At 34.2% G+C, this 18,983-nt stretch overlaps 1 protein-coding gene across 9 annotated transcripts in view; it reads left to right on the top strand.

Moving 5' to 3' along the window:
• The window catches only part of CTNNA3 (catenin alpha 3), a 1,750,900-nt gene that overhangs the window by 455,556 nt on the left and 1,276,361 nt on the right, over positions 1–18,983 (top strand). The window lies entirely within an intron of this gene.

The following is an 18,983-nucleotide window of genomic DNA, read 5'->3' as shown; positions in this document are numbered from 1 at the left end:
GGGCAGTAAACCTCTGTGTCTACCACAGGTAATTACAAGTTTTTTATTTGTTGTTGTTGTTTGTTTTTTGGCTTGAGCAACTGGATGGATTAAGCTTTTATCAACTATGATGGGGAAGACTGTGGGTGAAGCCATTTTTGAGAGGAAGATCAGCAACTCAATTTTCAACATGTTGAGTTGAGACATTTGTTAGACATTCCAGTATGATGTCAAAGATCATTGGTTATCCAAGTCAGATAAGTACTTGCTTAATGGAAGACAACACGGTGTAATGCTTAAAGATAAGGGATCAGGAGCCCAGATGCCTGAGTTCCTATCCAAGGTCTGGCGGATACTGCCTGTGTGACCTTAAGAAAGCTATTTTATTGAACTCTCAGTTTTCTCACTATAAATTGAGGATAGTAATAAGACCTATATCTTAGTGTTGTCTGCGTCAGTGAATTAATAATACATGTAAAAATGCTCATAGCGGTGACTGGCACATAATAAGTGCTCAATAAATCTTAGCTTTCATTATTAGTTGTGGAGGTGACTATTTGGCAGAAGATTCTTCCATAATCAAGAAATCAACACAATTAAAATTACTAAAGTTTTACTGATAACTTAAAAAATAAACACATAACCTATAATTCCTATATGTTCTTAACATCATTACTGTCACAATAAACTTATTAGATATCTAATTCATTTAAGTTTAGAATAGCCTTTCCATATGCTTTTCCTTTAGTTACATGTCTTAAACAGGTTTCTTCATTTCTAACCTAACATTATTAAATTCCTAATTTTTGGCATCAATGAAAAAATCTGTTAACTTCCTAATTATTAGCATTTATGTGAAAATTTTAGGACCTATTTATCTAAATAAGGTAGAAAATTAGTGGTGATTCTTTAATAATACCCCATCATGTAAATGTTTGCCCTCTGTAATGAGTACTCAGTAAACTTGTCTATTAGATGAGCATTCTGTCTTCACAATAAGATTGAAAACACCCTGTGGGCAAGATTACGTTTCTAACTAATTTTATACCAGTGATACTAGCAGAACATTAGGTCCCCCATACATTAATATGTAACATTTCTTGATAGCTAAACACTTAACATAAATTTATCACTTAATTGTTACAGTGTCCATATAAGATATGTTTTTTCTTGTTTGTTTGTTTGTTTTACAGAGAATAAAACTGAGACTTATGTATGATTTTTAACTTGCTCAAGTCAGAAGGCTAGTGAGTGGAAGTAACCAGGATATGAATAGTATGTCTGACTCTAGAAAGTATTTCCAGCTTCTGTATTATACTGAATTCTCACAGGTAGAGCTTAATGTGCTTAATCAAAATTCAACAAAACTTGTTCTATGATTCTTAGTTTATTGGAACTATCAGAGAAATTATATATGTAACCCAGTCCAAAAGATGGCATAACATTTTAGTGAAAACTTATTTTTTGGGTACCTGGGTTATTTAAGTAGAAGTAGTCTGTGTATGAGGAGTGACTAGTATTGTGAGGTGAAATTTGCAAGAGTGGACAGATGGGATTGTGTATCACATTTTTCATAGTACTAAACAGAATTATATCAGGTGATGCTTGCATAAGAGATCCAGTTTATCCCAGACACCTTCTTCTATATTCTTAGGATTATAGAAGAAGATAGAAGATTTAAAGTTGTCTTCCTTCAGGGACTTCTCTTTTCTCACTTTAGTTGAAAGTGGCTGCTGCAGACAAGAAATGGCAGTGGTTGGAGAGGAGGAGAATGTGTGTGTGTGTGTGTGTGTGTGTGTGTGTCTGTGTCTGTGTGTGTGTATGGGTGTAGTTTTGATGGGAGTGGGCATAGGCATAGTGATAGAGTCTTCCCTTTTGTAAGATAAGTTGCTGACTCCCTTCTTCTTATCAAGGCAGGAGGGAGTTTCAAAGATAGTACCCAGAAATCCCAATACTGTCTCAACAACCTTTGAAATTCAGTTCCAGTCGAAGTTAAGGATAGAAAGCTAGTACAAAATGCCTGAATTTTATATACATTTTTATATCCAAGTTACAATAGCTTCTGAGGTTGTCTGAACTAGATAAAGCAGAATTTATTGAGCATTTAACCTTTTTAAATGATTTTGTAAATTAAATGGTTGCACTATTTTTTACTTACAGGAAGCTTATTGGTAAAGGATCCAAAATAACCTTTACTGTATCTTGCTTCTGCAAATATAATACTATGAAATAAATTGATGTAGTAAATACTCTGTTGGGAGTAAGTCTCATTAAATGTTATAGTGTAGAAATGTATCAGAGCACTTACTCAACAACTACCAAGCTGAAGCATCATTAAATCTTTCATTCTGGTCCATGTCTGGTTGTTGAAATGAAACCTGAGATTTATTGTTGGAGAAAATAAAAGTTGAATTAGAACACTGTACAGGCTAAATCAATTTCTTTATTGGAAAAGCTAATGTGAATTTTAGAGTGTTCTTTCGCATTTGTGACTGAATGAGAGTTGAGAAGTGTCCAACTATGGATTAACAGAATTATGAAAATATCTTTAAGTGAGAAACTTTGCCAGTGAAAATTGCTTTGAAACTCCAAGTCTACTAAGGTATATTTGCTCTTGTGTGGAAGGAAAACACAGCTTTTATAATCACCGTCTACAGAATTATCCAGATCCTCTTGTGATAATGATGATAATAACAAAGGAGTTTTGTAGTATTTTGTCATTTTCAAAGAGCTGTCATGTTTATCTTCTTATCTTCTTTTTATATATTCATTTATGGTCATCATTCATATATTCCTTTATTCAGTGTTGTATCCCCAACACCTAGAACAATGCTCTTTACATAGTAAATGCTAGGTAAATATCGATGAATGAATGAAGGAAGGAAAGAATGAATATAGGAATGGTGCCTATCATTTTGCAGTAATGGAGTGAAGAGCATTTTCCCTTTACCCCTGTTTTTTCTCCTTTCTCCAACTTGTAGTGTACGTACTGGGGGTTTATATTCTACTTTACCTAACTTTTAACTGGGATGCAAATTTAAAGTGAGGGAAACCACAAGGAAAATATCTGAGTGATATGCTGCTCAGATACCTTTCTGTGGTAAGGGAGCACAAAGAGAAAAAAAAAATCTTTCCTCAGTGGCTATCTATCCTTAGTTTAGGTTCCCTGTAACTGCCAAGCTATGCTGCCTTTTACTAAGAGTAATAGTTTTGAGGTATGCAGTCCTTATATTCTTCTGTTTTCACCTGAAGGAGAAAACAGGACCTCTATTAATCAAATTAGCATTTAGGAGGTAAAGGAAAATAGGCATCAGTGATATCTAGAAGCAATTTAATATGAAAAAATGATTTGGTTTTTATAAATATAGTGAACTAGAAAAACTAAAAATAATGGATAAAATATTTTTAACTACATGGATACTCTGATCGGTGAATTAGGGAAATTTGTTGGGGCTAGCCAGGTACAAAGAGCACAAATCCAAACTAGCAAGCCAGCACTAGCATTGTGCTAGGCGATATGGGGAATTTGTTTTTCATTATTGCCTGTAGCTTGGATTTTGGAAGAACATGAACTGAGGACAAAAGACAAAGCTGGAAAGTCACATGAGACCCTTACATGAATCTGAGAATCCTTTTATTTGACCACCTCATTGGATAAACAAGAAAAACACTAGCCTCTACAGCAGGAGATAGTAGGAAAACTTTGCTGGCTTAAATTGGCCATGGGTAGGTCAGAAAAATATACAAAACATCTTGGAAAATTTCTAAGTGTAAGCCTGTTCTTATCTGGACTTTGGGTCAAAAGTCATATTATCTGTGTAGCCTCTAAGACTTTAACTGAAAATTTAAAATTGTCCTGTCCTGGCAATATCTCCAAGTAACTGCCAGAAGTAAACTCAAATTCTGTCTGCACCATACACTAAGTCCACAAAAAATTCTCATACAAGTCCAAGGATAATAAGTTCTCACAAGACACACAAATAAGCAAGCCACCATGAATGAAATTTTGTAGAAGGAGCAAACTGCAGAATCAGATATGAAAACACTGCAGATGTGGAAACAGTAAGATATTAGATGTAAATTAGTATGCTTAATATATATTATTTTCTCATCTACTCAGTAAAGTACGAGGAGTATTATGAAGGAAGAAAAGACTATCAAAATTGACCAGCCAGAACTATCTAAAATGAAAAACGTAATTGTGAAAAATTCAATGGTTCGGCAAAACAGGAGGTTAGATAGCAAATTAATGATCTGAAAGATGTGTTTGAAGAAGTTACTTGCAATGCACCACAGAGACACAAATTAAGATTTTTTTAAAAAGCAGTTTTACATGGAGGATGGTGTGACGAGTTCTAAAATATTCTGATATAAGATACAGAAGAAGAAAAGCATTAAAAAATGCTAAGAATTTCCTGGAACTAATGGAAGATAGCAATCTCCATAGCTAAAAAATCTAATAATTCCCAAGCAAGACATATAGAAAGATATCCACATCTACATATATTGTAATGAAACTGAAGAACAACAAAGGCAAAAAGAATATTTTAAAAAGAAAATAGAGATAGCTTTATTCTCAGCAAGATGGCAGAATAGGAGGCTCCCAACTCTTCCCTCTACCCATAAACACACTGAATAAACAGCTACACATGTATCAGTTGCCTCTGAAATCCAGAAACGAGTTGAGCAATTCCTCCATGTTGGTCAACTAAGAAAATGCCCACCTCAAAACAGTTAGGAAAAACTGAGATACACTCTCACCATAAACTCCATTCTTAACACAGCATCATACAGTTGAGAGGAATCCCCCATCTCCCAGCTTCTCCTTGAGGAGAAAAGGTTTTGATACATATTTAACACTCCAACTTTTATGGCTGCTACCAGAGGGACTGTCTACTAGCTTGCCTATGTTTGGCAGCTGACAGGGGCCCTATATTTGCTAGTCCCTTGGGACCATAGCGAACAAAGAGGTAGTTTTCAAGCAGTTCCTATAGCTTTTTCCCCTGGCTTAGTTCAGAATGAGCAGGCAATAAAGCCCAGCTTCCAGCTTCTTCTTGGAAGGGGTTAGAATGCACATTTACATACTAAATTTTCCAGTTGGTGACCAGGTTCTGACTTCTAACTCAGCTGTCTTTGGGAGCTGATGGGACAGGCAATCACTAGTCTCCTAGGCATTTGAACCTGTGTGTGGACACTTCCCATGGCTTTTCCTCTGGCTAGCTCCAGTTAAGTAACCGAGTCACCATCTTCTTCTTGGAAGGAGTTGGACTACACATCTAGTACAATAGACTTTTCTGACTACTGCCTGAAGATTTAGCTTCTCACTCGCCTGCCTCTGGGAGCTGATGGAGCCATGCATTCTCTAGTTTCCTGGGGTCTACACAGAACAAAGTGGCAGTTTTGAATGAGCGGAGCCTCTTCCTACAACTCCTTTCCCAGGCTTGCTCCAGGAGTAAAGCCCAGCTACTAGTTTCTCCCTGGAAGGGGTTATGCTGCACATCTAGTGTCACAACTTTTCAAGTTAGACTAGCAAAAACATTTGAGAAGCATCTGGAGTAGCTGGATGGGCTGATTATTGGGGTTCATCACCCACTTGAGGCCAGTCTCTCAACTGGGAGAGGTGGCTATTTTATCTAACGCACAGAAAAACACAGAGAGAGTCAAGAAAAAAACAGGGAAATATGTTCCAAATAAAAGAACAAACTAACTCTCCAGAAATGAACCCTAATAAAATAGAGATATGTGATTTACCCAACAGATAATTCAGAATAATGAACAGGAAGGTGCTCATTCAGGTCAGGAGAGCAATTTATGAACAAAGTAAGAATTTTAACAAGACAACATGTTAAAAAAAAATCATAGAGCTGAATACTACAAGTGAATGGGAAAAAAAAATCAATAGATGGAGTTTAACTCAGACTAGATCAAACAGAGGAAAGAAGGGATCAGTGAACTCAAAGACAATCAGTGGAAATCATACAGTCAGAGGAGCAAAGAAAAAAGAAGAAAAAAAAATGAAATCAGCTTAAGAAACTTATGCATATGTGTATCATCATGTGGATATGTATGCATTATGAGAGTTCCAAAAGAAGAGAAAAGAAGGGAGCAGAAAGCTTATTCAAAGAAATAATGTTTGGAAATTTTCCAAACAAAGGAAGAAAATAGACATCATCCAGGAAGTCTAAAAAACACCAAAAAAAAAAAAAAAAAACAAAAAACCTGGAGAGACCCACACCAAGACACATTATAATCAAATTGTCAAAGTTAATGACTAAGAGAAATTTGAAAGCAGCAAGAGAAAAATGACTTGCTACATACAAGGGGACCCTCCCTTCCCCCATAAGATTATCAATGTATTTTTCAGCAGAAACTATACAGACCAGTGAGGAATGTGGTGATATATTCAAAGTGCTGAAAGAAAAAATCTGCCAACCAACAATACAGTGCCTGGCAAACTTGTCATTCAAAAATGAAGGGAAGGTAAAGACTTTCTCAGATAATCAAAAGCTAAAGGAGTTCATCATCTGTATTCCTACCTTACAAGAAATGCTAAAGGGAGTTCTTTAAGTTGAGGTGACACAACAATATGAGAGAATAAAAAATATGGAACTCATTGGGAAAGGTATTACTATAGACAAAACAGAATACTTTATTACTATAATGGTGGTTAAATCAATTTAATTCGTGTATCAAAGTTAAGAGACTAAATATTAAAAGTAACTAAAATTATGTTAATGTATACACAATATAAAAAGATGTACATTATAACATCAATTGCATATAATGTGATAGTAGAGTAAAAGTGTAGAGTTTTTGTGTGCAATCAAAATTAAGCTCTTATCAGCTTAAAATAGACTATTCTAACTATAAGATGTGTTATTTAAACCGTATGGTAATCATAAAGAAAAAAACTGTAGTAGATACATGAAAGATAAAAAGAAAGGAATGAAAACATACCACTAACAAAAAAAAATCTTCAAATCACAAAGGAAGAAAGCAAAAGGAAGAAAGGAAGAAAGTACCAAACAATCAGAAAACAATTAACAAACTGGCAATAGTAAGAGCTTACCTATCAATAATTACTTTGAATGTAAATGGATTAAATTCTCCAATTGAAAGACATAGAGTGGCTGAATAGATTAAAAAAAAACAATATCTGACTATAAGCTATCTATAAGAAATTAACTTTGGATTCAAGAACAAATATATGGTGTAATTGAAGAGATGGAAAAAAGATATTCCATGCCAATGTTAACCAGAATAAAACAGGAGGAGCTATACTTATACCATACAAACTAGAGTTAAGTCAAAAACTGTCTCTGGAGATAAAGAGGGTCGTTATATGATGATAAAAGGGTGAATTCAAAAAGAAGATATAATAATTATAAATATGTTTGTACCCAGCATCAGAGTACCTGAATATATAAAGCAAATATTCACAGATTTTAAAGGAGAAATGACAGCAATACAATAACAGTAGGAGACTTCACTACCCTACTTTTAATAATAGATAATATTCTTTTTTTTTTTTTTTTTTTTTTTTTTTTTGCGGTACGCAGGCCTCTCCCTATTGTGGCCTCTCCTGTTGCAGAGCACAGGCTCCGGACGCACAGGCTCAGTGGCCATGGCTCATGGGCCTAGCTGCTCCACGGCATGTTGGATCTTCCCGGACCGGGGCACGAACCCGTGTCCCCTGCATTGGCAGGCGGACTCTCAACCACTGCGCCACCAGGGAAGCCCTAGATAGTACACTCTGAGAGAAAAACTATGAAGAAACAGTGGACATGAACAACATTATAGACCAAGTGAACCTAATAGATATGTACAGCACTTTTCACCTAACAACAAAAGAATGCCATACACAAAATAAGTCTAATAAATACACAAAACAGTCTTATTAAATATAAGAAGATAGAAATCCAAGTATATTTTCCAACTTCAGTGGTATGAAACTAGAAATCAATAATAGCAAGAAAACAGGAAAACTCACAATATGAGAAAACTAAACAATACACTCTTTTGAACAACCATTGGGTCAAAGAGGAAATCAAAAGGAAATTTTAAAAAGTGTCATGTGGCAAATGAAGATAAAAAGATTAAATGCCAAAACTTATGGAATACAGCAAAAGCAGTACTAAGAGGGAATTTTATAGTGATAAATGCCTACATTAAGAAAAAAGAAAGATCTCTAATAAACCAACTTTATACCTCAAGAAGCTATAAAAAGAAGAACAAACTTTGCCCCAAATTAGCTGAATGAAGAAAATAACAAAGGTCAGAACAGAAATAAATGAAACAGAGACCAGAAAAACAATAGGAAAAAAAAGTCAACGAAACTACAAGATCAATGAAACTAAGAAAAGAGAAACAAAATTGACAAACCTTTAGCTAGACTAAGAAAAAGAGAAGACTCAAATAAATAAAATCAAAGAAATGAAAGAGGAGGCATTACAACTGATAATGATGAAATAACAAGAATCATAAGAAACTGCTATGAACAATTACATGCCAACAAACTAGAGAACCTAGAAGAAATGGATAAATTTCCAGAAGTGTACAATCTCTGAAGATTGAGTCAAGAATAGAAAATCTGAACAGACCAATAACAAGTAAGGAGATTGAAGCAGTAATCAAAAACCTCTAAACTAAGAAAAGTCCATCACCAAATGGTTTCACAGATGGATTTATACCAATCATTCTTAATCTTCCCCCAAATAGAACACTTTTTGGAAGAGAGAACATTTACCAAATCATTTTATGAGGCCAGTATCACCCTAATACCAAAGCAGAGAAAAACACCATAAGAAAAGAAACTATAAGCCAATGTCTCTAATAAACATAGGTGCAAAAATCTTCAATAAAATACCAGCAAACTGAATTCAACAGTACATTAAAAGAATTATATACCATGACCAAGGGAGATTTATCCCTGGAATACAAGGATGGTGCGCATATGCAAATCAATCAGTGTGATGACCACATTAACAGAATGAAAGATAAAAACCACATGATCATGTCAATATATGTAGAAAAGGCATTTGACAAAGTTCAACATCCATTTATGATTAAAAAAAAAAAAACTGTTAGCAAATTACATAGAGAAGGAACTCACCTCAACACAATGAATCCCATATAAGGAAAGCCCACAGCTAACGTTGTAATCAATGGGGGGGAAAACTGAAAGCTTTTCCTCTAATTTCTGGTATAAAGCCAGGATGCCTACTCCTGCCACTTCTATTCAACATAGTACTGGTAATCCTAGACAGAGTAATGAGACAATAAAAATGTAAAGGCATCAAAATTGGAAAGGAAGAAGTAATTATATCTGTTTGCAGATCACATAATCATATATGTAGAAAACCATAAAGAATCAACAACAAAATCCTGTTAGAAACAATAAGTGAATTCAGTAAAACTGCAGGATACAAAATCAACATACAAAAAGCAGTTGCATTTCTATGCATTAATAATGAACTATCCAAAGAAAGAAATTAAGAAAACAATCCAATTTACAATAGCAACAAAAATTTGAACACCTATGATTAAACTTAACCAAAGAGATAAAAAACTTGTACATTCTAAACTGTGAAACATTAGTGAAGGCAACTAAAGAAGACTCAGAAATTGGTAGACAACCTGTGTTCATGGATTAGAATGCTCAATATGTTAAAATGTCTATACTATCCAAAATGATCTACAGATCCAGTACAAACGTAATGAAAATTCCAGTGGCATTCTTTACTTAAATAGAAAAAGAATCCTAAAATTCATATAGAACCACAAAGACTCCAGATAGTCCAAGTAATCTTCAGAAAGAAGAACAAAGCTGAAGGCATCACATTTCCTGACTCAAAATGTATTATAGAGCTACAGTAATTAACACAGTATGATACTGGCATAAAAACAGATATATAGACCAATGGAACAGAACACAGAGCCCAGAAATAAATTAAAACATTTACAGTCCACTAATCTTTAACAGCGTATTAAGAATACACAGTGGGGAAAAAAAGTCTCTTCAATGAATGGTGTTGAGAAAAGTGAATATCCACATGCAGACATGAATAATGTCTGATAGTTGATTTCTCAGATATAGATGCTGTAAGACAGTGGGATTATCCTCCTTTTAATACTGAGAGAACATAACTGTTAACCTTGAATTCAGTACAGAATGCATCTATCTTCTAAGAACAAAGATAAAGATACTTTTATACAACCCCAAACTTGTAGAGTTTACGGAACAATTTCACTGAAAAAATTGCTAAAAAAAAAAGAAAAAAATGTGCAAATGTAAGAATTTGTAAGAAAAATAAATGGTAAATATATGGGTTTACTACTGCTCAAATATTAATTGTTATAAAGGATTAATAACTATGTATAGTTTGTGTAATTAAAAATACAGAATTAATGTGCCTGAAAACAGCAGCATATAATTAAGGAAGAGTGGATTAAGAGTTAAATCTTCTATGATCTCGGTATTTTGGGGAGGGGAAAGACAAAGGTATTGACCTACTTTAGACATTAATTTAAATAAGCATGTCAAAACATCTAAAGTAACTACTAAAAATGTATAGCAATAGACAGTATAATCTGAAAACATGGAGAAGAGAAATATGGGATGAGAAAATAAGAAACTCATTCAATCCAAAAGAAGAAATAAATGGAGGGGGAAAATAAACAGAAAAAAAGGGACAAATAGACAATAGGAAACATGATGGTAAAATTAATTCAAATATTTCTGTAACCAGAATAAATGTACAAGAGAACATAAACTCTTAAAAGCACAAATACTCAGAGCTTAGAATAGAAAACAAACTCCAGCTATATGCTGTTTATAAGAAGCTCACCTAAAACATAAAAACGGGAAGTCTGAAAGTCCAAGGATGAAAAAAAATACATCCAACAAATCCTAACCAAAGAAAGCTGGTGTAGCTATATTAATATTAGTCAAAATAAATTGCTAATGATGATTACTATCTAGCAATAAAAGGTTAAATTCACCAGGAGGTTGTAACACATACTTTTCAAAAACCCAAAAAAACCCAAAGAAAATTAACAAATATTGACCATTTACTAAGCTGTGGTTTTCAAAGAACTAGTATCTTACAGGCCACCTAGAAATATATTTAGATAAATAAATGAAATTACCCCACTGTTTGGAGTCATTTTTGAAAAGCACACCTGTGTTACTCTCTCATCAAAGAATAAATTATAATTGAAAATAAAAGTAGTTATATCTGAGAAATAATGAAAATAAACAATACAATTTGAGGGATACAGCTAATTAATACTAGCTAACATGCAGCTAATTAGAGGGAAATTTATCACCAAAATACTTACATTAAAAAAGAAGAAAACCTGATGAGAACTGTAAAACGATGATAAAAAAACAAGATGATTCAAAGAAATGGAAAGATATCCCATGCTTTTGGATTGGAAAAATTAATATTCTTAAAATTGCCATACTACCGAAAGCAATCTACAGATTTAATGTGGTCCCTATCAAATTACCCATGACATTTTTCACAGAACTAGAACAAATAATCCTAAAATTTATATGGAACAACAAAAGATTCAGAATTGTCAAAGCAATCCTGAGGATAAAGAACAAAGCTAGAGGCATAACCCTCCCAGGCTTCAGACAATACTACAAAGCTACAGTAATCAAGGCAGCATGGTATTGACACAAAAACAGACATATGGATCAATGGAACAGAAGACAAGAGCCGAGAAATAAACTCACACACCTATGGTGAATTAACCTTCAACAAAGGTGACAAGAATATACAATGGAGAAAAGACAGTCTGTTCAGCAAGTAATGTTGGGAAAGCTGGGTAGCCACATGTAAAAGAATGAAATTAGAACACTCCCTCACACCATACACAAAAATAAACTCAAAATGGCTTAAAGACTTAAGTATAAGACATAAAACACCATAAAATTCCTAGAAGAGAACTTAGGCAAAATATTCTCAGGCATAAATCATACCAATGTTTTCTCGGGTCAGTCACTCAAGGCAAAGGAAATAAAAGCAAAAATAAACAATTGGAACTACAACAAACTTAAAAGCTGTTGCACAGCAAAGGAAACCATAAACAAAATGAAAAGACAGCCTATGAACTTGGAGCAAATACTCACAAATGATGCGACTGACAAGGGCTTAATTTCCAGAATATGTGAACAGCTCAAACAACTCAATATTAAAAAAAAATAACCCAATCAAACGTGGACAGAAGACCTAATAGACATTTCTCCAAAGAAATACAGATGGCCAACAGCACATGAAAAGATGCTCAACATTGCTAATTATTAGAGAAATGCAAATCAAAACTACAATGAGGTATCATCTCTTGCTGTTCAAAATGGGCATCATCAGAAAGCCTACAAACAAATAAAAGCTGGAGAGGGCGTGGAGAAAAGGGAACCCTCCTACACGGTTGGTGAGAATGTAAATTGGTATAACCACTGTGGAGAATAGTATGGAGGTTCCTCAAAAACAAAAATAGAACTACCATATGATCCAGCAACCCCACTCCTGGGCATATATCCAGAGAAAACCATAACTCAAAAAATTAATGCACCCTAATGTTCAATGCAGCACTATTTACAATAGCCGAGACATGGACGCAACCTAAGTGTCCACCGACAGAGGAATGGATAAAGATGTGGTACACATATACAATGGAATAATACTTAGCCATAAAAAAGAATGAAATAATGCCATTTGCAGCAACATGGATGGACCTAGTGATTATCATACTAAGTGAAGAAAGTCAGACTAAGAAACACACAGTTATCATCTGATATCATGTAATAAAAATTGATACAAATGAACTTATTTACAAAACAGAAACTGATTCACTGACATGGAAAACAATCTTAGGGTTACCAAAAGGGGAAAGGAGGGGGAAGGATAACAGTATGTAATATGGTCTCCATGGTACCATAACCATGGAGAATATTACTAAATATTCTAAATACTGCAATACTATAAATATATGAAGAAATTTATACTCATAAAAATGAAAATTTGGTTGAAATTTCGAAAAATTCGTCAAAAAACATGACTTACCAGAACTGACTCAAGAACAGGTAATGTGAATTGAAGAACTGAATTAGTAGTTAACAGTTTTTACTCAAAGCAAACACTGGGCTCAGATATGTTTTCAAGGAGTACTAAAAATCCTTTTGGGTATATTGTAAATGTAACTTCCTAAGAATGAAAAAAGAAGTATCAGCTTTTCAATTTACTAAATGAAGGTGGTGAAACCAATACTAACAGTGCATGGGTAAGACAAAAAAGGAAATTCACATGCCAATCTAAGGATGCAAAAATCTTAAAATGTAAGCAAACTGTTAAGCAATAAAGAACTAATTAAAACGAAGTTGGATTTATTCTGGGAATGTGATGTTAGTTTAACATTAGAACATCTACAGATGTCATTTACCCCAGAGAAAAACTATATTTTAATCTCAGAGGATACAGAAAACATTAGAAAAATTCAATATAATTTATTTAAAACTTCTATCAAGCTAGAAACAGAAGTGAATTTTCTTAATAAAGGGTTTCTATAAAATGCTACAGTAAACTTTATACTTACATTTGAATTATTAAAACCATTCCTCTTGGGCTTCCCTGGTGGCGCAGTGGTTGAGAATCCGCCTGCCGATGCAGGGGACATGGGTTTGTGCCCTGATCCAGGAAGATCCCACATGCCGCAGAGCGGCTGGGCCCGTGAGCCATGGCCGCTGAGCCTGCGCGTCCGGAGCCTGTGCTCCGCTATGGGAGAGGCCACAACAGTGAGAGGCCCACGTACCACAAAAACAAAACAAAACAAACAAACAAAAAAAAAACCAGCTATTCCTCTTAAAATTAGGAATGTGACCATAATGAATGAAAATGAATAAATTATAGCAATGCATATTAACATGATTGAATACCAAATCATAAAGCTCTACGAAAAAAGAGCAAGCCATGTAAGAATCCATGCAAAATATTCAATTTATATAAAGGTTGAGACATGCAAACTAAACCATATATATATATATATATATATATATGCATATATACATTTAGTGGTACAGATATATATGATAAGCTATAAAGAGAAGGAAGAGAATAATTAATGCAAAATGTAAAAGTGGAGTGGGTGGACAGAGAGGGTGCATAGCCACATCAGGAGCTTTAAAGCTACTGGGCATATTCTTTTTCTTAAGCTGGATTCTTTCATTGATGTTTTATTATTTATTATTATTATTTTCATTCACTCATTCTTGTGTATGAAGTAGTTATTAAAATTTAATAAATATATTAAAATAAGATGATAAATCTGAGAATATGTTATGTTATAATATACACATTAAATTTTTTTATATATATATGTAATTATTTTTATTTTATTTTATTTTTTAATAGATTTATTCTGGAGTATAATTGCTTCACAATACTTTGTTAGTTTCTGTTGTACGACAGAGTGAATCAGCCATATGCATACATATATCCCCATATCCCCTCCGTCTTGAGCCACCCTCCCACCCTCCCTATCCACGTCTCTAGGTCATTGCAAAGCACCAAGCTAATTTCCCTGTGCTGTGCTGCTGCTTCCAACTAGATATCTGTTTTACATTTGTTAGTTTATCTATGTCAATGCTACTCTCACTTTGCTCCAGCTTCCCCTCCCCAACTCATGCCCTCAAGTCCATTCTCTATGTCTACGTCTTTATTCTTGCCCTGCCACTAGGTTCACCATTTTTTTTTTTTTAGATTCCATATATATATACGTTAACATACGATATTTGTTTTTCTCTTCCTGACTTACTTCACTCTGTATGACAGACTCTAGGTCCATCCACCTCACTACAAATAACTCAATTTTGTATCTTTTTATGGCTGAGTAATATTGCATTGTATATATGTGCCACAACTTCTTTATCCATTCATCTGTCGATGGACATTTAGGTTGCTTCCATGTCCTGGCTATTGTAAATAGTGCTGCAATGAACATTGGGGTACATGTGCCTTTTTGAATTATGGTTTTCTCAGGGTATATGCCCAGTAGTGGGATTGCTGGGTCATACAGTAGTTCTATTTTTAGTTTTTTAAGGAACCTCCATACTGTTTTCCGTAGTGGTTGTATCAATTTACATTCCTACAACAGTGCAGGAGGCTTCCCTTTTCACCACACCCTTTCCTGCATTTATTGTTTCTAGATTTTTTGATAATGGCCATTCTGACCAGCGTGAGGTGATACCTCATTGTAGTTTTGGTTTGCATTTCTCTAATAATTAGTGATGTTGAGCATCTTTTCATATGCCTCTTGGCCATCTGTATGTCTTCTTTGGTGAAATGTCTATGTAGATCTTCCGCCCAGTTTTAACTGGATTGTTTGTTTTTTTGTTATTGAGCTCCATGAGCTGTTTATATATTTTGGAGATTAATCCTTTGTCCGTTGTTTCATTTGAAAATATTTCCCAGAAATATTTTCTGAGTGTTGTCTCTTCATCTTGTTTATGGTTTGCTTTGCTGTGCAAAAGCTTTTAAGTTTAATTAGGTCCCATTTGGGTTTTTTTTTTTTTTTTCATTACTCTAGAAGGTGGGTCAAAAAAGATATTGCTGTGTTTTATATCGAAGAGTGTTTTTCCTATGTTTTCCTCTAAGAGTTTTATAGTGTCTGGTCTTACATTTAGGTCTTTAATCCATTTGGAGTTTATTTTTGTGTATGGTGTTAGGTAGTGTTCTAATTTCATTTTTACATGTAGCTGTCCAGTTTTCCCAGCACCACTTATTGAAGAGGCTGTCTTTTCTCCATTATATGTCCTTGCCTCTTTTGTTGTAAATTAGGTGACCATATGTGCATGGGCCTATCTCTGGGCTTTCTATCCTGTACCATAAATCTATATTTCTGTTTTTGTGCCAGTACCATACTGTCTTGATTGCTATAGCTTTTTAGTATAGGTTTAAGTCAGGGAGCTGGAGGAATCTTTTTCTTTCTCAAGATTGCTTTGGCTATTCGGGGCATTTTTGTTTCCATATGAATTGTAAAATTTTTTGTTGTAATTCTGTAGAGAATGCCACGGGTAGTTTGATAGGGATTGCACTGAATCTGTAGATTGCTTTGGGTACTATAGTCATTTTCACAATATTGATTCTTCCAATCCAAGAACATGGTATATTTCTCCATCTGTTTATGTCATCTTTGATTTCTTTCATCAGTGTTTTATAATTTTCTGAGTACAAATTTTTTGCCTCCTTAGGTAGGTTTATTCCTAGGTATTTTATTCTTTTTGTTGCGGTGGCAAATGGGATTGTTTCCTAATTTCTCTTCTGATTTTTTGTTCATTTCTAGTGTATAGGAATGCCAGAGATTTCTGTGCATTAATTTGTATCCTGCAACCTTACCAAATTCAATGGTGGCATCTTTAGGATTCTCTATGTATAGTATCATGTCATCTGCAAACAGTGACAGTTTTACTTCTTCTTTTCCAAACTTATTCCTTTTATTTCTTTTTCTTCTCTGATTGCCGTGGCTAGGACTTCCAAAACTATGTTGAATAAGAGTGGTGAGAGTGGGCATCCTTGTCTTTTTCCTGATCCTAGTGGAAATGCTTTCAGTTTTTCACTATTGAGTATGATGTTTGCTGTCGGTTTGTCATACATGGCCTTTATTATGTTGAGGTACGTTCCCTCTATGCCCATTTTCTGGAGAGCTTTTTTAAATCATAAATGGGTGTTGAATTTTGTCAAAAGATTTTTCTGCTTCTATTGAGATGATCATATGGTTCTTATTCCTTAATTTGTTAATTTGATGTATAACATTGATTAATTTGCGTATATTGAAGAATCCTTGCATCCCTGGGATAAATCCCACTTGATCATGGTGTATGATCCTTTTAATATGTTGTTGGATTCTGTTTGCTAGTATTTTGTTCAGGATTTTTGCATCTATTTTCATCAGTGATATTGGTCTATAATTTTCTTTTATTGTGATATCTTTTTCTGTCTTTGGTGTCAGGGTGATGGTGGCTTCATAGAATCAATTTGGGAATGTTTCTCCCTCTGCAATTGTTTGGAAGAGTTTTAGAAGGATCAGTGTTAGCTCTTCTCTAAATGTTTGATAGAATTCGACTATAAAACCATCTGATTCTGGACTTTTGTTTGTTGAAAGATTTTTATTTTACAGTTTCAATTTCATCACTTGTGATAGGTCTGTTTATATTTTCTAATTCTTCCTGGTTCAGTCTTGGAAAATTGTACCTTTCCAAGAATTTGTCCGTTTCTTCCTGGTTATCCATTTTATTGGCATATAGTTGTTTGTAGTAGTCTCTTTTAATCCTTTGTATTTCTGCAGTGTCAGTTGTGAGTTCTGTTTTATTTCTAATTTTATTGATTTGTGTCCTCTCCCTTTTTTTCTTGCCAAGTCTGGATAAGGATTTATCAATTTTATTTAAATTCTTAAAGAACCAGCTTTTAGTTTTATTGATCTTTGCTATTGTTTTCTTTGTTTCTAATTCATTTATTTCTTCTCTGATCTTTATGACTTCTTTCCTTCTATTGACTTTGGGTTTTCTTTGTTCTTCTTTCTCTAGTTGCTTTAGGTGTAGGGTTAGATTGTTTATTTGAGATTTTTCTTGTTTCTTGATGTGAGATTGAGTTGCTATAAACTTCCCTCTTAGAACTGCTTTTGCTGCATCCCACAGGTTTTGGATTGTTGTGTTTTCATTGTCATTTGTTTCTATGTATTTTTAAATTTCTTCTTTGATTTCTTCAGTGGTCTCTTTTATTTAGTAGTGCATTGTTTAGCCTCCATGTATTTGTTTTTTTTACAGTCTTTTTCCTGTAATTGATTTCCAGTCTCATAGCATTGTGGTCAGAAAAGGTGCTTGATATGATTTCAACTTTCTTAAATTTTCCAGGGCTTGATTTGTGACCCAAGTTGTGATCTATCCTGGAGAATGTTTTGTGTGCACTTGAGAAGAAAGTGTATTCTGATGTTTTTGGATGGAATGTCCTATAAATATCAATTAAATCCATCTTGTTTAATGTATCATTTAAAGCTTGTGTTTATTTTCATTTTGGATGATCTGTCCATTGGTGTAAGTGGGGTGTTACAGTCCCCTACTATGATTGTGTTACTGTCGATTTCCCCTTTTATGGCTGTTAGCATTTGCCTTATGTATTGAGGTGCTCCTGTGTTGGATGCATAAACATTTATAATTGTTATATCTTCTTCTTGGATTGATCCCTTGATCATTATGTAGTGTCCTTCCTTGTCTCTAGTAACAGTTTTTATTTTAAAGTCTATTTTAAAAATTTGATATGAGTATTGCTACTGCAGCTGTTTTTTTTTGATTTCCATTTTTATGGAATATCTTTTTCCATCCCCTCACTTTCAGTCTGTATGTGTCCCTAGGTCTGAAGTGGGTCTCTTATAGACAGCATATATATGGGTCTTGCTTTTGTATCCATTCAGCCATTCTGTGTCTTTTGGTTGGGTCATTTAACCCATTTACATTCAAGGTTATTATTGATATGTATGTTCCTATTACCATTTTCTTAATTGTTTCAGGTTTGTGGTTCTTTATTTTCTCTTGTGTTTCCCGCCTAGAGAAGTTTCTTTAGCATTTGTTGTAAAGCTGGTTTGGTGGTGCTGAATTCTCCTGGCTTTTGCTTGTCTGAAAAGCTTTTGATTTCTCTGTCAAATCTGAATGAGATCCTTGCTGGGTAGAGCAATCTTGGTTGTTGGTTTTTCTCTTTCATCACTTTAAGTATATCCTGCCACTCCCTTCTGGCCTGCAGAGTTTCTGCTGAAAAATCAGCTGATAACCTTATGGGGATTCCTTTGTATGTTATTTTTTGTTTTTCTGTTGCTGCTTTTAATATGTTTTCTTTGAATTTAATTTTTGTTAGTTTGATTAATATGTTTCTAGGTGATTTTCTCCTTGGGTTTTTCCTGTATGGGACTCTCTGCACTTTCTGGACTTGGGTGACTATTTCTTTTCCCAT

This window comes from Physeter macrocephalus, chromosome 20, assembly GCF_002837175.3.
Source record: "Physeter macrocephalus isolate SW-GA chromosome 20, ASM283717v5, whole genome shotgun sequence".
Classification (NCBI taxonomy): domain Eukaryota; kingdom Metazoa; phylum Chordata; class Mammalia; order Artiodactyla; family Physeteridae; genus Physeter; species Physeter macrocephalus.
This window is presented reverse-complemented; position numbering and strand designations above follow the sequence as displayed.